Here is a 20,320-nt window from a genome sequence, read left to right as displayed (position 1 = left end):
AAGCTGTTAAAACGTCCCAAAGCTTTTCAGCGTGTTAGTGAACACTTACCAGAATACAGCAGCCCGTGCCATTGAAAGGGGCATAGCTTTTGCGCAGATTCCCCTTACTGATGTCTCCGAGGTTTCCTGCACTGACTGAGTTCTGTAGGATTCTCCATTGACAGATTGGCCAGAAAAAAATGAAAGAAAGTAAATGGGTACTTTGTTGTCTGATCAGGGTCGGAAATAAGGGTCCTGACCCTGATCAGAATATTTGGCTCAATTAATTTAAGTTTTAGAACATGATATTTCTGTGTCTCATACCAATAAAACGTAATTCCACACATCCTTGGAACATTAGCACTGCAGTATTTGATTATAAGAGTAGAACAGAGAACTATAATAGCTAACAGTATCATAGGGTTTTACAGATTATCGGGAGGACATCATGCCTGTGTCAGCTCTTTGAAAGGGCTATAAAATTAGCCCTGAAAGTGTTTTCTTTTCAAATGTATATCTAATTCTCTTTTGAAATATAAGATTGAATTTGAATTTGCTTCTACGACACTTTTCAGGCATTTCATTCAAGCTGGATAATCAAGGCTGGGAAGCAGAACAATGATGAACGGTTATTGGCCTGGTACATTCACTTTGTTTTCCTCTCTCTACAGACACCGCCTGAGCTGTTGAGTGTCCCCAGCTTTTTCTAGTTTTATTTCAGAGTCCCACTACCTGCATTGTTATGGTTTTTTAACTTATTTTAGGTTTCTTTTGTCGGTAATAATCAACTTTAGAATTAGATGGAATCTTGCTTTGTAACTAGGTCCAGAATGCATCCTCCTCCAGGTACCATCACAAACTTCCATTGGATTGGTCCAAGATTATGCTTGGCAAAATACTGAAGTGGTTTGCCATTGTCTTCTGCAGTATGGCTAACCAGGAAACTCTCCCACTCTTACCACCTGCCATTAGGTGTATTGGACGGATTTGCAGGCTGATTACCAACCTGTTTGGCCACATTGCAAATGCACTTTCTCTGGCCATCAAGCCCTGAAGTGGGACTTGAACCAAGAGCTTCTGGCCCAGTGGCAGGGATGCTAGTACTGCGCCGCAAAACCTACTCCCCAGAATGGACACAGGCATTAAATTACAAACATCAACTAGCCCTCATCTCTGAGTAAACAATAGCTGATAAAATAATTTCCTTTGTTTGCAAGGAATAGCTCTGCAGATGATCATATGTACAGCTTGACAGGTAAACGGACAATCCCATTGTCTCTGGTGATAAAACCATCACAAAAATGTATTATTATTTATTATATTAATTTATTATGATGTGTGAAGGCCAGACTGAATGAACTATACAAAGGAAACTGCAGTGTTCAGCCATTCATATCTCATGTCCCAAAGACTGTTAATATATCTGGAAAAGATCTATCAATCCTTTGTGTCTTGATTCCATTTCTATATTTAACTACTATCCAATTTTAGCATTTTGCTCTGTATTTTTCATGTTTATCAATCGAATGAACCAATGTTCATCTGTACATAATGCTCCAGCATTATTTTGCTATTTTAACAGGCAATAAGAGCAAGGCTAGTGTATGTTCTTCAGTGTGTGGTTAATCACAATAATGAGGTGATTGTTGCACCAGAGTATGCTAACACATTCAAGATGATGACTCCATGCAGGTCTCAGTTCATGAGAGGTTTTCTCTGCTTCTGAAACCTGCCACCTAGCCATGAATGCAAGAACAAGCTGGGGAGAAAGCTGCAACTGGACCACTCTGGTCTCTGCCAAGTTAATGTATCTCGGCTGAAATGACAATGAAGGCATTTGTCCTGAGTTAAGGAAGAGAGAAAACTATGCAGGCTTCTTGCCCTTGATTTGTATCTAATGATCTTCAGAAATGAAGAAACCATGGATGCAATGAGGCATGGCGCGATAGATGAACAAAGGATTTCTAACAACAACAACTTATATTTGTATAGCCACATTAACGCAACACAATGTCCCAAGGCATTTGGCAGGAAGAATAAAAAAGCAGGGTATTACTTAAACGGAGAAGGACTGCAGAATTCCAAGGTGCTGAGGGATCAGGGTGTTCTCGTGCATGAGTCACAAAAAGTTCGTACGCAGGTACAGTATGTAAACAAGGCGGCTAATGGAATGCTATCCTTTATTACGAGAGGTATTGAACATAAAAGTTAGGATGTTATGCTTCAGTTATACAGTTATACAGAACTAAAGAGGTTCTGATGAAGAGTCATACGGACTTGAAATGTTAACTCTGTCTTCCTCTCCACAGATGCTGTCAGACCTGCTGAGTTTTCCCAGCTATTTTTGTTTTTGTTTCTCGAATATCGTGTGCAGTTTTCATCTCCTTATTTAAGGAACGATTTAAATGCGTTGGAAGCGGTTCAGAGGAGGTTTACTGGATTGATACCTGGAATGAGCAAGTTGTCTTATAAGGATGGGTTGGACAGGCTGGGCTTGTTTCCACTGGAGTGTAAAAGAGTGAGAGGTGATTTGATTGAAGGATACAAGATCCTGAATGGCCTTGATAAGGTGGATGGGGAAAACATGTTTCCTCTTGTGGGTGAGCCCATAACTAGGGCAGCACTGTTTTAAAATTAGGGGTTGCCCTTATAGGACAGAGATGAGGAGAATTTTTTTCTCTCAGGAGGGTTGTGTGACTTTGGAATTCTCTGCCTCAGAAGGTGGTAGAGGCGGAATATTTTTAAGGTAGAGGTAGATACATTGTTTTTAGGCAAGGGAATCTGAAGGTTATTGGGGGTAGATGGAATGTGGAACTCAAAACACAAACAGATCAGCCATGATCTTATCGAATGGTGGAGCAGGATCGAGGGGCTGAATGGCCTACTTCTGCTCTTATTTTGTATGTTTGACAGGAGCATTATCAAACAAAATATGACACCAAGCCACATAGGAAGATATTAGGTGAAATGATGAAAAGCTTGGTCAAAGAGCTAGATTTTAAAATGTGTCTCAAAGGACAAAAGTGAGGTAGAGGGGCAAAGAAGTGTAGGAAGAAAGTTCCAGAGCTTGGGGCCTAAGCAGCGGAAAGCACGGGCACTAATGATAGAGCAATTCAAATCAGGGATGCTGAAGAGGCCAGAGTCAGAGGAGCACAGACATCTCAGAAGGTTGTGGGGCCGGAGGCCATTGAGATTGGGTGAGGGGGGTTGGCTGAAGCCACGAAGGATTTGAAAACAAGGATCAGAATGTTAAAACTGAGGGGTTACTTGGCCAGTGTTAGGTCAGCATGCTTAGGGGTGATGGATGAATGGGACTTGTTGCGAGTTAAGACACATGTAGCAGAGTTGTGGATGAGCTCAGGATAAAATATGGAGGATAAAATGTGGGAGAACAGGATTGGAACAGTGAAATCTTGGGGTAACAAAGTCATGAAGGAGGTTTCAGCAAATGAACTGAGACAGGGGCGAAGTTGGGCAATGTTACAGAGGTGGAAATAAGCAGCCTTAGTGATTGTCAGCATATGAGATCAGAAGCTCATTACATAGGATTCCATGGGATATACAGCACAGAACCAGGATGTTTGGCCCAACCAGTCCATGCTGGTGTTTATGCTCCAACAAATCTCCTCCCATCATTTCCCATCTAAATCTAAATTTTAACCCTCTATTTCCTTTTCCCTCAAATGTTTGTCTAGTCTTCCCTAAATGCATCCATGTTACTCGCTTCAACAACTCCCTGTGATAGCGAGTTCCAAACTCTCATTGCTCTTTGGGAAAAGAGGTTTCTTCGGAATCTCCTATTGGATTTCTTGGTGACTATCTTATATTGATGGCCTCTGGTTCTGTTCTTCCCCATAACAGGAAACATTCTCTCTGTATCCACTCTATCAAAACCTTTCAGCATTTTAAAGACCTCTATAAGGTTACTGCTCAGCAGCCTTTTTTCAAAGAGAGAAGAGAGCCAGCCTGTCGATCCTTTTCTGCTATGTATACCGACTCATTTCTCGCGATCATTGGGGTCAAATGTGATGCCAAGTCTTGTTTAAACTCAGATGATTGCCAGGGAGAGGGAGTAACCAGGGAATTGAGTTTGGAGAGGAGACCCAAACCAATAGCTTCAGTCTTGCCAAAATTTACTGAGAGTTTAAGAGCAAGGTGGTTGTGTTGAACTTTCATAAGACATTTGTGAGACCTCAGTTGGAGTGATGCATACAGTTCTAGGTGCCGCATTTTGGAACGATGTGAAGATATTGGAGAGAGTGCAGAAGAGGTTTATGAGAATGGTTCCAGGGATGAGAAACTTCAATTATGAAGATAGATTGGAGATGGTGGGACCATTTTCCTTGAAGAAAAGAAGGATGAGAGAAGGTTTGATAAGAGATATTCAAAACATGAGGGCTCTGGATAGAGTAGATAGGCAGAAACTGTCCCCGCTCATAAAAGGATTGAGAACGAGAGGGCACAGATTTAAGGTAATTGGCAAAAACAAGCAAAAGTGATACGAGAAAAAACTTTTTCACACAGCGAGTGGTTAGGGTCTGGAATGGACTGCCTGAGAATGTGGTGGGGGCAGGTTCAATCAAGGCATTCAAGGGGGAATTAGATGACTATTTCAAAATAAAAGATCTTCAGGTTAATGGGGAGAAGGCAAGAGAAAGACCCTAGGTAAAATGCCCATTCAAAGAGCTGGTGCAGCCATGATGGGCCAAATGGCCTTCTTCTGTGCTGTAATAATAGTTAATTGGAGGGACATTTCAGCGCATTCATTACTGGATGCCAGATAAGCAGTCTGATAATTTAGCAACAGTGCTAGAATGGAGAGAGGTAATGGTGAGATAGAGCTGGGTGTCATTTGCGCACATGTGAAAATTAATGCTGCGTCTTTAGGTGATATCACCAAGGATAAGATATAGGAAAGGGTCAAGGAAAGCTCCTTGGGGAACACAGGAGGTAATGGTGCAGGACCAGGAAGATAAGCCATTACAATTGTCTGGCTATGATTAGATATATAAGATTGAAATCAGGTGAGACAACATCGGTTAGGCATTGCAGGATGGTGGTGTGATCCTGTCAAAGGCTGCAGACAGATCGAGAAGGACGGGAGCGGAGGTGGGGAGGGGCAGTGAAAGTTTACCTTTGTCACAGTCATATGACTTTGAAATGACTTGACTGTGGCAAGGGCAGAAACCTGATTGCAGGGATTCAACTTGGAGAGTCAGGAGAAATGAGCACAGATATGAGTGGCAATAACATGGCTAAGGACTTTGGAGAAGAAAGGGAGGTTGGAAATGGGGCAGTAGTTAGCAAGGAAGGTCAGGTCAAGCGTTGTTTCTTTTGGGGAAAGGGATAATGATGTAAAGGCAGAGGGACGACACCAGAAGAGAAAGGACCATTGACTATATCGAGTAACATGGGGACCAGAAGGGGAAGTTGGGTGATCAGCAGTTTAATGGGAATAGGATCGAGGGAACAGGAAGTGGGTCTCATGGACAAGATGAGCTCAGAGAGGGCATGAGGAGAGAAACCAGAGAAAGGTGCAAATTCAGGGCTAGAGCAGGGGTTTAGCATTATTAGAAACTTGGCCAGGCGGGCTAGAGGATTGAGGTAGCTGATTGGATGGTCTCGATCTTAGTGACAAAGAAGTAGATGAGTTTGCCGCACTTGGTGTTGGAGCTGAGGGCGGAGACTTGTGGGGGGGTGGGGTGGGGAGAGGTTTATGTAGAAGATTTGCAGTTGAGGATGATCCTGGAATAATGATCAGCTTTGGCAGACAAAAGCAGGACCCAATAGTGTTTTATGTGGTATAGCCAGATCTGGCAGTGGATTTAGAGTCGACAACCTTAAAACAAACAATAATCTTGCAGATGCAAGAGCCGCCACCAAAGCGAACAGAATATTGGGCGTTATCATTTGAGGTACAGAATATAAGAAGGAAGAACAAATTTGCATTTCTAAGCATCTTCTACAGACCTCAGGACCTGCAAAAAGCACTTTGCAGCCAGGAACTTACTGAAGTACTGTCACTTTTATAGGTAGGGGTTACACACCCTCAAAAATACTTTCAATCCAAACAGGAAACAATATTTTCCCCCTCATGGATTTTCCAATCCCTCATAACCCACACACAGTTTCAATTAAAACCACACATTTTTTCACACCCTGAAAAAACGGATTTTTACAAACCTAAAAATATGTGTCACTATCAAAATAAACACAAAAGACTCTAATGGAAAAAAAAAATTTGTCACACCCCAAAAGATAATACAAAGGTGGCTAAAAAAACAAGGTTCTAATAAAACCAAACTCCCTTTGTGTCCAAAAACCACACAATTCCTAATTTCAAACACACTCCCATTTTCACCCTAAAAAACAACATTTCCCCCAATACCAGAGCCTGGCCCCCAAAAACAATATCCCCCCTCCAATCTCACAAACAGCAATTTTGCAATACATAGCATCTCAGTTCCAAAGACCACCAGATTTATATGAAAATACAACAATTCCTCTTGAAACACAAACCAATTTCACACAAACATACAACACATTCCATTCCAAACCCACACACCCCTTCAAAGACACCATAAATTTTCCAAATACACAACACACAATTAGACAATGAATACAATAGAACACTCACAACCAAACACACCATGGCAATTTCAATGAAAACAACATTGTATCTCACTCCAAACAGCCATTTACAAATTTCAGTCCTGGGTCACAGAATTAAATGTGGACTTCAAAACAATTGTTGTCACTCCAAACAAAAGAACAACTTTGAGCAAAAATACACACAGAATTCGATCCAAACACAAAACAATCACCCACAAACAACAGAAGCAACTGTGAGCTCCAACACACACACCTTGTGGCAAAAACAACAATGCATCTCCATTCAAACATTGGGAACAAACTCTGTTTCCAAACACACACACACTTCCCACCCAACACACACCACACTCTCCCTCCAAACACACACACACTCTCCCTCCAAACACCAACACACTCCAAACACACACACACACTCTCCCTCCCAAACACACAACACACACTTCCCTCCAAACACACACACACACTCTCTCCCTCCAAACACACACACACTCCCTCCAAACACACACACACACTCTCCCTCCAAACACACACACACTCTCCCTCCAAACACACACACACACTCTCTCCCTCCAAACACACACACACACTCTCCCTCCAAACACACACACACACTCTCCCTCCAAAACACACACACACTCTCCCTCCAAACACACACACACACTCTCCCTCCAAACACACACACACACTCTCCCTCCAAACACACACACACACTCTCCCTCCAAACACACACACACTCTCCCTCCAAACACACACACACACTCTCCCTCCAAACACACACACACTCTCCCTCCAAACACACACACACACTCTCCCTCCAAACACACACACACTCTCCCTCCAAACACACACACACACTCTCCCTCCAAACACACACACACACTCTCCCTCCAAACACACACACACTCTCCCTCCAAACACACACACACTCTCCCTCCAAACACACACACACTCTCCCTCCAAACACACACACACACTCTCCCTCCAAACACACACACACACTCTCCCTCCAAACACACACACACACTCTCCCTCCAAACACACACACACACTCTCCCTCCAAACACACACACACACTCTCCCTCCAAACACACACACACTCTCCCTCCAAACACACACACACACTCTCCCTCCAAACACACACACACACTCTCCCTCCAAACACACACACACACTCTCCCTCCAAACACACACACACACTCTCCCTCCAAACACACACACACTCTCCCTCCAAACACACACACACACTCTCCCTCCAAACACACACTCTCTCTCCCTCCAAACACACACACACACTCTCCCTCCAAACACACACACACACTCTCCCTCCAAACACACACACACACTCTCCCTCCAAACACACACACACTCTCTCTCCCTCCAAACACACACACACACTCTCCCTCCAAACACACACACACACTCTCCCTCCAAACACACACACACACTCTCCCTCCAAACACACACACACACTCTCCCTCCAAACACACACACACTCTCCCTCCAAACACACACACACACTCTCCCTCCAAACACACACACACACTCTCCCTCCAAACACACACACACTCTCCCTCCAAACACACACACACACTCTCCCTCCAAACACACACACACTCTCCCTCCAAACACACACACACTCTCCCTCCAAACACACACACACACTCTCCCTCCAAACACACACACACACTCTCCCTCCAAACACACACACACACTCTCCCTCCAAACACACACACACACTCTCCCTCCAAACACACACACACTCTCCCTCCAAACACACACACACACACTCCCTCCAAACACACACACGCACTCTCCCTCCAAACACACACACACTCTCCCTCCAAACACACACACGCACTCTCCCTCCAAACACACACACACTCTCCCTCCAAACACACACACACACTCTCCCTCCAAACACACACACACTCTCTCCCTCCAAACACACACACACTCTCCCTCCAAACACACACACGCACTCTCCCTCCAAACACACACACACGCACTCTCCCTCCAAACACACACACACACTCTCCCTCCAAACACACACACACACTCTCCCTCCAAACACACACACACACTCTCCCTCCAAACACACACACACACTCTCCCTCCAAACACACACACACTCTCCCTCCAAACACACACACACACTCTCCCTCCAAACACACACACACTCTCCCTCCAAACACACACACACTCTCCCTCCAAACACACACACACTCTCCCTCCAAACACACACACACTCTCCCTCCAAACACACACACACTCTCCCTCCAAACACACACACACTCTCCCTCCAAACACACACACACACTCTCCCTCCAAACACACACACACACTCTCCCTCCAAACACACACACACACTCTCCCTCCAAACACACACACACACTCTCCCTCCAAACACACACACACACTCTCCCTCCAAACACACACACACACTCTCCCTCCAAACACACACACACACTCTCCCTCCAAACACACACACACACTCTCCCTCCAAACACACACACACTCTCCCTCCAAACACACACACACACTCTCCCTCCAAACACACACACACACTCTCCCTCCAAACACACACACACTCTCCCTCCAAACACACACACACTCTCCCTCCAAACACACACACACTCTCCCTCCAAACACACACACACACTCTCCCTCCAAACACACACACACTCTCCCTCCAAACACACACACACACTCTCCCTCCAAACACACACACACACTCTCCCTCCAAACACACACACACACTCTCCCTCCAAACACACACACACACTCTCCCTCCAAACACACACACACTCTCCCTCCAAACACACACACACACTCTCCCTCCAAACACACACACACACTCTCCCTCCAAACACACACACACTCTCCCTCCAAACACACACACACTCTCCCTCCAAACACACACACACACTCTCCCTCCAAACACACACACACACTCTCCCTCCAAACACACACACACTCTCCCTCCAAACACACACACACTCTCCCTCCAAACACACACACACACTCTCCCTCAAACACACACACACACTCTCCCTCCAAACACACACACACTCTCCCTCCAAAACACACACACACACTCTCCTCCAAACACACACACACACTCTCCCTCCAAACACACACACACACTCTCCCTCCAAAACACACACACACTCTCCCTCCAAACACACACACACACTCTCCCTCCAAACACACACACACACTCCCTCCAAACACACACACACACTCTCCCTCCAAACACACACACACTCTCCCTCCAAACACACACACACACTCTCCCTCCAAACACACACACACTCTCCCTCCAAACACACACACACTCTCCCTCCAAACACACACACACACTCTCCCTCCAAACACACACACACACTCTCCCTCCAAACACACACACACACTCTCCAAACACACACACACTCTCCCTCCAAACACACACACACACTCTCCCTCCAAACACACACACACACTCTCCCTCCAAACACACACACACACTCTCCCTCCAAACACACACACACACTCTCCCTCCAAACACACACACACACTCTCCCTCCAAACACACACACACTCTCCCTCCAAACACACACACACACTCTCCCTCCAAACACACACACACTCTCCCTCCAAACACACACACACACTCTCCCTCCAAACACACACACACACTCTCCCTCCAAAACACACACACACTCTCCCTCCAAACACACACACACTCTCCCTCCAAACACACACACACACTCTCCCTCCAAACACACACACACACTCCCTCCAAACACACACACACACTCTCCCTCCAAACACACACACACACTCTCCCTCCAAACACACACACACTCTCCCTCCAAACACACACACACACTCTCCCTCCAAACACACACACACACTCTCCCTCCAAACACACACACACACTCTCCCTCCAAACACACACACACACTCTCCCTCCAAACACACACACACACTCTCCCTCCAAACACACACACACACTCTCCCTCCAAACACACACACACACTCTCCCTCCAAACACACACACACACTCTCCCTCCAAACACACACACACACTCTCCCTCCAAACACACACACACACTCTCCCTCCAAACACACACACACACTCTCCCTCCAAACACACACACACACTCTCCCTCCAAACACACACACACACTCTCCCTCCAAACACACACACACACTCTCCTCCAAACACACACACACACTCTCCCTCCAAACACACACACACTCTCCCTCCAAACACACACACACACTCTCCCTCCAAACACACACACACTCTCCCTCCAAACACACACACACACTCTCCCTCCAAACACACACACACACTCTCCCTCCAAACACACACACACTCTCCCTCCAAACACACACACACTCTCCCTCCAAACACACACACACACTCTCCCTCCAAACACACACACACTCTCCCTCCAAACACACACACACACTCTCCCTCCAAACACACACACACACTCTCCCTCCAAACACACACACACTCTCCCTCCAAACACACACACACACTCTCCCTCCAAACACACACACACACTCTCCCTCCAAACACACACACACACTCTCCCTCCAAACACACACACACACTCTCCCTCCAAACACACACACACTCTCCCTCCAAACACACACACACACTCTCCCTCCAAACACACACACACACTCTCCCTCCAAACACACACACACACACTCCCTCCAAACACACACACACTCTCCCTCCAAACACACACACACTCTCCCTCCAAACACACACACACTCTCCCTCCAAACACACACACACACTCTCCCTCCAAACACACACACACACTCTCCCTCCAACACACACACACACTCTCCCTCCAAAACACACACACACACTCTCCCTCCAAACACACACACACACTCTCCCTCCAAACACACACACACACTCTCCCTCCAAACACACACACACACTCTCCCTCCAAACACACACACACACTCTCCCTCCAAACACACACACACACTCTCCCTCCAAACACACACACACACTCTCCCTCCAAACACACACACACACTCTCCCTCCAAACACACACACACACTCTCCCTCCAAACACACACACACACTCTCCCTCCAAACACACACACACACTCTCCCTCCAAACACACACACACACTCTCCCTCCAAACACACACACACACTCTCCCTCCAAACACACACACACACTCTCCCTCCAAACACACACACACACTCTCCCTCCAAACACACACACACACTCTCCCTCCAAACACACACACACACTCTCCTCCAAATACACACACACTCTCCCTCCAAACACACACACACTCTCCCTCCAAACACACACACACACTCTCCCTCCAAACACACACACACACTCTCCCTCCAAACACACACACACACTCTCCCTCCAAACACACACACACACTCTCCCTCCAAACACACACACACACTCTCCCTCCAAACACACACACACTCTCCCTCCAAACACACACACACTCTCCCTCCAAACACACACACACACTCTCCCTCCAAACACACACACACTCTCCCTCCAAACACACACACACACTCTCCCTCCAAACACACACACACTCTCCCTCCAAACACACACACACACTCTCCCTCCAAACACACACACACACTCTCCCTCCAAACACACACACACACTCTCCCTCCAAACACACACACACACTCTCCCTCCAAACACACACACACACTCTCCCTCCAAACACACACACACTCTCTCCCTCCAAACACACACACACTCTCCCTCCAAACACACACACACTCTCCCTCCAAACACACACACACACTCTCCCTCCAAAACACACACACACTCTCCCTCCAAACATACACACACTCTCCCTCCAAACACACACACACACTCTCCCTCCAAACACACACACACTCTCCCTCCAAACACACACACACTCTCCCTCCAAACACACACACACACTCTCTCCCTCCAAACACACACACACACTCTCCCTCCAAACACACACACACACTCTCCCTCCAAACACACACACACTCTCCCTCCAAACACACACACACTCTCCCTCCAAACACACACACACTCTCCCTCCAAACACACACACACTCTCCCTCCAAACACACACACACACTCTCCCTCCAAACACACACACACTCTCCCTCCAAACACACACACACTCTCCCTCCAAACACACACACACTCTCCCTCCAAACACACACACACACTCTCCCTCCAAACACACACACACACTCTCCCTCCAAACACACACACACTCTCCCTCCAAACACACACACACTCTCCCTCCAAACACACACACACACTCTCCCTCCAAACACACACACACACTCTCCCTCCAAACACACACACACACTCTCCCTCCAAACACACACACACACTCTCCCTCCAAACACACACACACACTCTCCCTCCAAACACACACACACTCTCCCTCCAAAACACACACACACTCTCCCTCCAAACACACACACACACTCTCCCTCCAAACACACACACACACTCTCCCTCCAAACACACACACACACTCTCCCTCCAAACACACACACACACTCTCCCTCCAAACACACACACACACTCTCCCTCCAAACACACACACACTCTCCCTCCAAACACACACACACACAAACCCCCCTCCAAACACACACACACACACAAACCTCCCTCCAAATACACACACACAAACCGCCCTCCAAACACACACCCACAAACTCCCCTCCAAACACACACACACACACAAATCCCCCTACAAACACACACACACACACAAATCCCCCTCCAAACACACACACACACTCTCCCTCCAAACACACACACACACTCTCCCTCCAAACACACACACACACTCTCCCTCCAAACACACACACACTCTCCCTCCAAACACACACACACACTCTCCCTCCAAACACACACACACACTCTCCCTCCAAACACACACACACACTCTCCCTCCAAACACACACACACACTCTCCCTCCAAACACACACACACACTCTCCCTCCAAACACACACACACACTCTCCCTCCAAACACACACACACACTCTCCCTCCAAACACACACACACACTCTCCCTCCAAACACACACACACTCTCCCTCCAAACACACACACACACTCTCCCTCCAAACACACACACACACTCTCCCTCCAAACACACACACACACTCTCCCTCCAAACACACACACACACTCTCCCTCCAAACACACACACACACTCCCTCCAAACACACACACACACTCTCCCTCCAAACACACACACACACTCTCCCTCCAAACACACACACACACTCTCCCTCCAAACACACACACACTCTCCCTCCAAACACACACACACACTCTCCCTCCAAACACACACACACTCTCCCTCCAAACACACACACGCACTCTCCCTCCAAACACACACACACACTCTCCCTCCAAACACACACACACACTCTCCCTCCAAACACACACACACACTCTCCCTCCAAACACACACACACACTCTCCCTCCAAACACACACACACACTCTCCCTCCAAACACACACACACACTCTCCCTCCAAACACACACACACTCTCCCTCCAAACACACACACACACTCTCCCTCCAAACACACACACACACTCTCCCTCCAAACACACACACACACTCTCCCTCCAAACACACACACACACTCTCCCTCCAAACACACACACACACTCTCCCTCCAAACACACACACACACTCTCCCTCCAAACACACACACACACTCTCCTCCAAACACACACACACACTCTCCCTCCAAACACACACACACACTCTCCCTCCAAACACACACACACTCTCCCTCCAAACACACACACACTCTCCCTCCAACACACACACACACTCTCCCTCCAAACACACACACACACTCTCCCTCCAAAACACACACACACTCTCCCTCCAAACACACACACACTCTCCCTCCAAACACACACACACACTCTCCCTCCAAACACACACACACTCTCCCTCCAAACACACACACACACTCTCCCTCCAAACACACACACACACTCTCCCTCCAAACACACACACACACTCTCCCTCCAAACACACACACACTCTCCCTCCAAACACACACACACACTCTCCCTCCAAACACACACACACACTCTCCCTCCAAACACACACACACTCTCCCTCCAAACACACACACACACTCTCCCTCCAAACACACACACACACTCTCTCTCCAAACACACACGCACTCTCCCTCCAAACACACACACACACTCTCCCTCCAAACACACACACACTCTCCCTCCAAACACACACACACTCTCCCTCCAAACACACACACACACTCTCCCTCCAAACACACACACACTCTCCCTCCAAACACACACACACACTCTCCCTCCAAACACACACACACACTCTCCCTCCAAACACACACACACACTCTCCCTCCAAACACACACACACACTCTCCCTCCAAACACACACACACACTCTCCCTCCAAACACACACACACTCTCCCTCCAAACACACACACACTCTCCCTCCAAACACACACACACACTCTCGCTCCAAACACACACACACACTCTCCCTCCAAACACACACACACTCTCCCTCCAAACACACACACACACTCTCCCTCCAAACACACACACACACTCTCCCTCCAAACACACACACACACTCTCCCTCCAAACACACACACACTCTCCCTCCAAACACACACACACACTCTCCCTCCAAACACACACACACTCTCTCCCTCCAAACACACACACACTCTCCCTCCAAACACACACACACTCTCTCCCTCCAAACACACACACACACTCTCCCTCCAAACACACACACACACTCTCCCTCCAAACACACACACACACTCTCCCTCCAAACACACACACACTCTCCCTCCAAACACACACACACACTCTCCCTCCAAACACACACACACACTCTCCCTCCAAACACACACACACACTCTCCCTCCAAACACACACACACTCTCCCTCCAAACACACACACACACTCTCCCTCCAAACACACACACACTCTCCCTCCAAACACACACACACACTCTCCCTCCAAACACACACACACACTCTCCCTCCAAACACACACACACACTCTCCCTCCAAACACACACACACACTCTCCCTCCAAACACACACACACACTCTCCCTCCAAACACACACACACACTCTCCCTCCAAACACACACACACTCTCCCTCCAAACACACACACACACTCTCCCTCCAAACACACACACACTCTCCCTCCAAACACACACACACTCTCCCTCCAAACACACACACACACTCTCCCTCCAAACACACACACACTCTCCCTCCAAACACACACACACTCTCTCCCTCCAAACACACACACACACTCTCCCTCCAAACACACACACACACTCTCCCTCCAAACACACACACACACTCTCCCTCCAAACACACACACACACTCTCCCTCCAAACACACACACACACTCTCCCTCCAAACACACACACACACTCTCCCTCCAAACACACACACACACTCTCCCTCCAAACACACACACACACTCTCCCTCCAAACACACACACACACTCTCCCTCCAAACACACACACACACTCTCCCTCCAAACACACACACACACTCTCCCTCCAAACACACACACACACTCTCCTCCAAACACACACACACACTCTCCCTCCAAACACACACACACTCTCCCTCCAAACACACACACACACTCTCCCTCCAAACACACACACACTCTCCCTCCAAACACACACACACACTCTCCCTCCAAACACACACACAATCTCCCTCCAAACACACACACACACTCTCCCTCCAAACACACACACACTCTCCCTCCAAACACACACACACACTCTCCCTCCAAACACACACACACACTCTCCCTCCAAACACACACACAATCTCCCTCCAAACACACACACACACTCTCCCTCCAAACACACACACACACTCTCCCTCCAAACACACACACACTCTCCCTCCAAACACACACACACACTCTCCCTCCAAACACACACACACACTCTCCCTCCAAACACACACACACACTCTCCCTCCAAACACACACACACACTCTCCCTCCAAACACACACACACTCTCCCTCCAAACACACACACACACTCTCCCTCCAAACACACACACACTCTCCCTCCAAACACACACACACACTCTCCCTCCAAACACACACACACACTCTCCCTCCAAACACACACACACACTCTCCCTCCAAACACACACACACACTCTCCCTCCAAACACACACACACACTCTCCCTCCAAACACACACACACACTCTCCCTCCAAACACACACACACACTCTCCCTCCAAACACACACACACTCTCCCTCCAAACACACACACACACTCTCCCTCCAAACACACACACACTCTCCCTCCAAACACACACACACACTCTCCCTCCAAACACACACACACACTCTCCCTCCAAACACACACACACACTCTCCCTCCAAACACACACACACTCTCCCTCCAAACACACACACACACTCTCCCTCCAAACACACACACACTCTCCCTCCAAACACACACACACACTCTCCCTCCAAACACACACACACTCTCCCTCCAAACACACACACACACTCTCCCTCCAAACACACACACACTCTCCCTCCAAACACACACACACACTCTCCCTCCAAACACACACACACTCTCCCTCCAAACACACACACACACTCTCCCTCCAAACACACACACACACTCTCCCTCCAAACACACACACACTCTCCCTCCAAACACACACACACACTCTCCCTCCAAACACACACACACTCTCCCTCCAAACACACACACACTCTCCCTCCAAACACACACACACACTCTCCCTCCAAACACACACACACACTCTCCCTCCAAACACACACACACACTCTCCCTCCAAACACACACACACTCTCCCTCCAAACACACACACACACTCTCCCTCCAAACACACACACACACTCTCCCTCCAAACACACACACACTCTCCCTCCAAACACACACACACACTCTCCCTCCAAACACACACACACACTCTCCCTCCAAACACACACACACACTCTCCCTCCAAACACACACACACTCTCCCTCCAAACACACACACACTCTCCCTCCAAACACACACACACTCTCCCTCCAAACACACACACACACTCTCCCTCCAAACACACACACACTCTCCCTCCAAACACACACACACTCTCCCTCCAAACACACACACACACTCTCCCTCCAAACACACACACGCACTCTCCCTCCAAACACACACACACACTCTCCCTCCAAACACACACACACACTCTCCCTCCAAACACACACACACTCTCCCTCCAAACACACACACACACTCTCCCTCCAAACACACACACACACTCTCCCTCCAACACACACACACACTCTCCCTCCAAACACACACACACACTCTCCCTCCAAACACACACACACACTCTCCCTCCAAACACACACACACTCTCCCTCCAAACACACACACACACTCTCCCTCCAAACACACACACACACTCTCCCTCCAAACACACACACACTCTCCCTCCAAACACACACACACACTCTCCCTCCAAACACACACACACACTCTCCCTCCAAACACACACACACACACTCTCCCTCCAAACACACACACACTCTCCCTCCAAACACACACACACTCTCCCTCCAAACACACACACACACTCTCCCTCCAAACACACACACACACTCTCCCTCCAAACACACACACACACTCTCCCTCCAAACACACACACACACTCTCCCTCCAAACACACACACACACTCTCCCTCCAAAACACACACACACTCTCCCTCCAAACACACACACACACTCTCCCTCCAAACACACACACACTCTCTCCCTCCAAACACACACACACTCTCCCTCCAAACACACACACACACTCTCCCTCCAAACACACACACACACTCTCCCTCCAAACACACACACACTCTCCCTCCAAACACACACACACTCTCTCCCTCCAAACACACACACACTCTCCCTCCAAACACACACACACACTCTCCCTCCAAACACACACACACTCTCCCTCCAAACACACACACACACTCTCCCTCCAAACACACACACACTCTCCCTCCAAACACACACACACACTCTCCCTCCAAACACACACACACTCTCCCTCCAAACCCACACACACGCACTCTCCCTCCAAACACACACACACTCTCTCCCTCCAAACACACACACACTCTCCCTCCAAACACACACGCACTCTCCCTCCAAACACACACACACACTCTCCTCCACACACACACACTCTCCCTCCAAACACACACACACACTCTCCCTCCAAACACACACACACACTCTCCCTCCAAACACACACACACTCTCTCCCTCCAAACACACACACACACTCTCCCTCCAAACACACACACACTCTCCCTCCAAACACACACACACACTCTCCCTCCAAACACACACACACACTCTCCCTCCAAACACACACACACACTCTCCCTCCAAACACACACACACTCTCCCTCCAAACACACACACACACTCTCCCTCCAAACACACACACACACTCTCCCTCCAAACACACACACACACTCTCCCTCCAAACACACACACACACTCTCCCTCCAAACACACACACACTCTCCCTCCAAACACACACACACACTCTCCCTCCAAACACACACACACTCTCCCTCCAAACACACACACACTCTCCCTCCAAACACACACACACACTCTCCCTCCAAACACACACACACACTCTCCCTCCAAACACACACACACACTCTCTCCCTCCAAACACACACACACTCTCCCTCCAAACACACACACACTCTCCCTCCAAACACACACACACTCTCCCTCCAAACACACACACACTCTCTCCCTCCAAACACACACACACTCTCCCTCCAAACACACACACACACTCTCCCTCCAAAACACACACACACTCTCCCTCCAACACACACACACACTCTCCCTCCAAACACACACACACACTCTCCCTCCAAACACACACACACTCTCCCTCCAAACACACACACACACTCTCCCTCCAAACACACACACACACTCTCCCTCCAAACACACACACACACTCTCCCTCCAAACACACACACACTCTCCCTCCAAACACACACACACACTCTCCCTCCAAACACACACACACTCTCCCTCCAAAACACACACACACTCTCCCTCCAAACACACACACACACTCTCCCTCCAAACACACACACACTCTCCCTCCAAACACACACACACACTCTCCCTCCAAACATACACACACTCTCCCTCCAAACACACACACACACTCTCCCTCCAAACACACACACACTCTCCCTCCAAACACACACACACTCTCCCTCCAAACACACACACACACTCTCCCTCCAAACACACACACACACTCTCCCTCCAAACACACACACACACTCTCCCTCCAAACACACACACACACTCTCCCTCCAAACACACACACACACTCTCCCTCCAAACACACACACACACTCTCCCTCCAAACACACACACACTCTCCCTCCAAACACACACACACTCTCCCTCCAAACACACACACACACTCTCCCTCCAAACACACACACACTCTCCCTCCAAACACACACACACACTCTCCCTCCAAACACACACACACTCTCCCTCCAAACACACACACACACTCTCCCTCCAAACACACACACACACTCTCCCTCCAAA

The 20,320-nt window shown here is 48.5% G+C and overlaps 1 protein-coding gene across 1 annotated transcript in view; it reads left to right on the top strand.

The window, feature by feature from the left end:
• il1rapl2 (interleukin 1 receptor accessory protein-like 2) overlaps nt 1-20,320 on the top strand; it is a 557,469-nt gene that overhangs the window by 181,491 nt on the left and 355,658 nt on the right. The window lies entirely within an intron of this gene.

Source organism: Carcharodon carcharias, chromosome 9 (genome assembly GCF_017639515.1).
Source record: "Carcharodon carcharias isolate sCarCar2 chromosome 9, sCarCar2.pri, whole genome shotgun sequence".
NCBI classification, from domain to species: Eukaryota; Metazoa; Chordata; class Chondrichthyes; order Lamniformes; family Lamnidae; genus Carcharodon; species Carcharodon carcharias.
The sequence above is the reverse complement of the archived record's forward strand: the minus strand, read 5'-3'. Positions and strand labels throughout refer to the sequence as shown.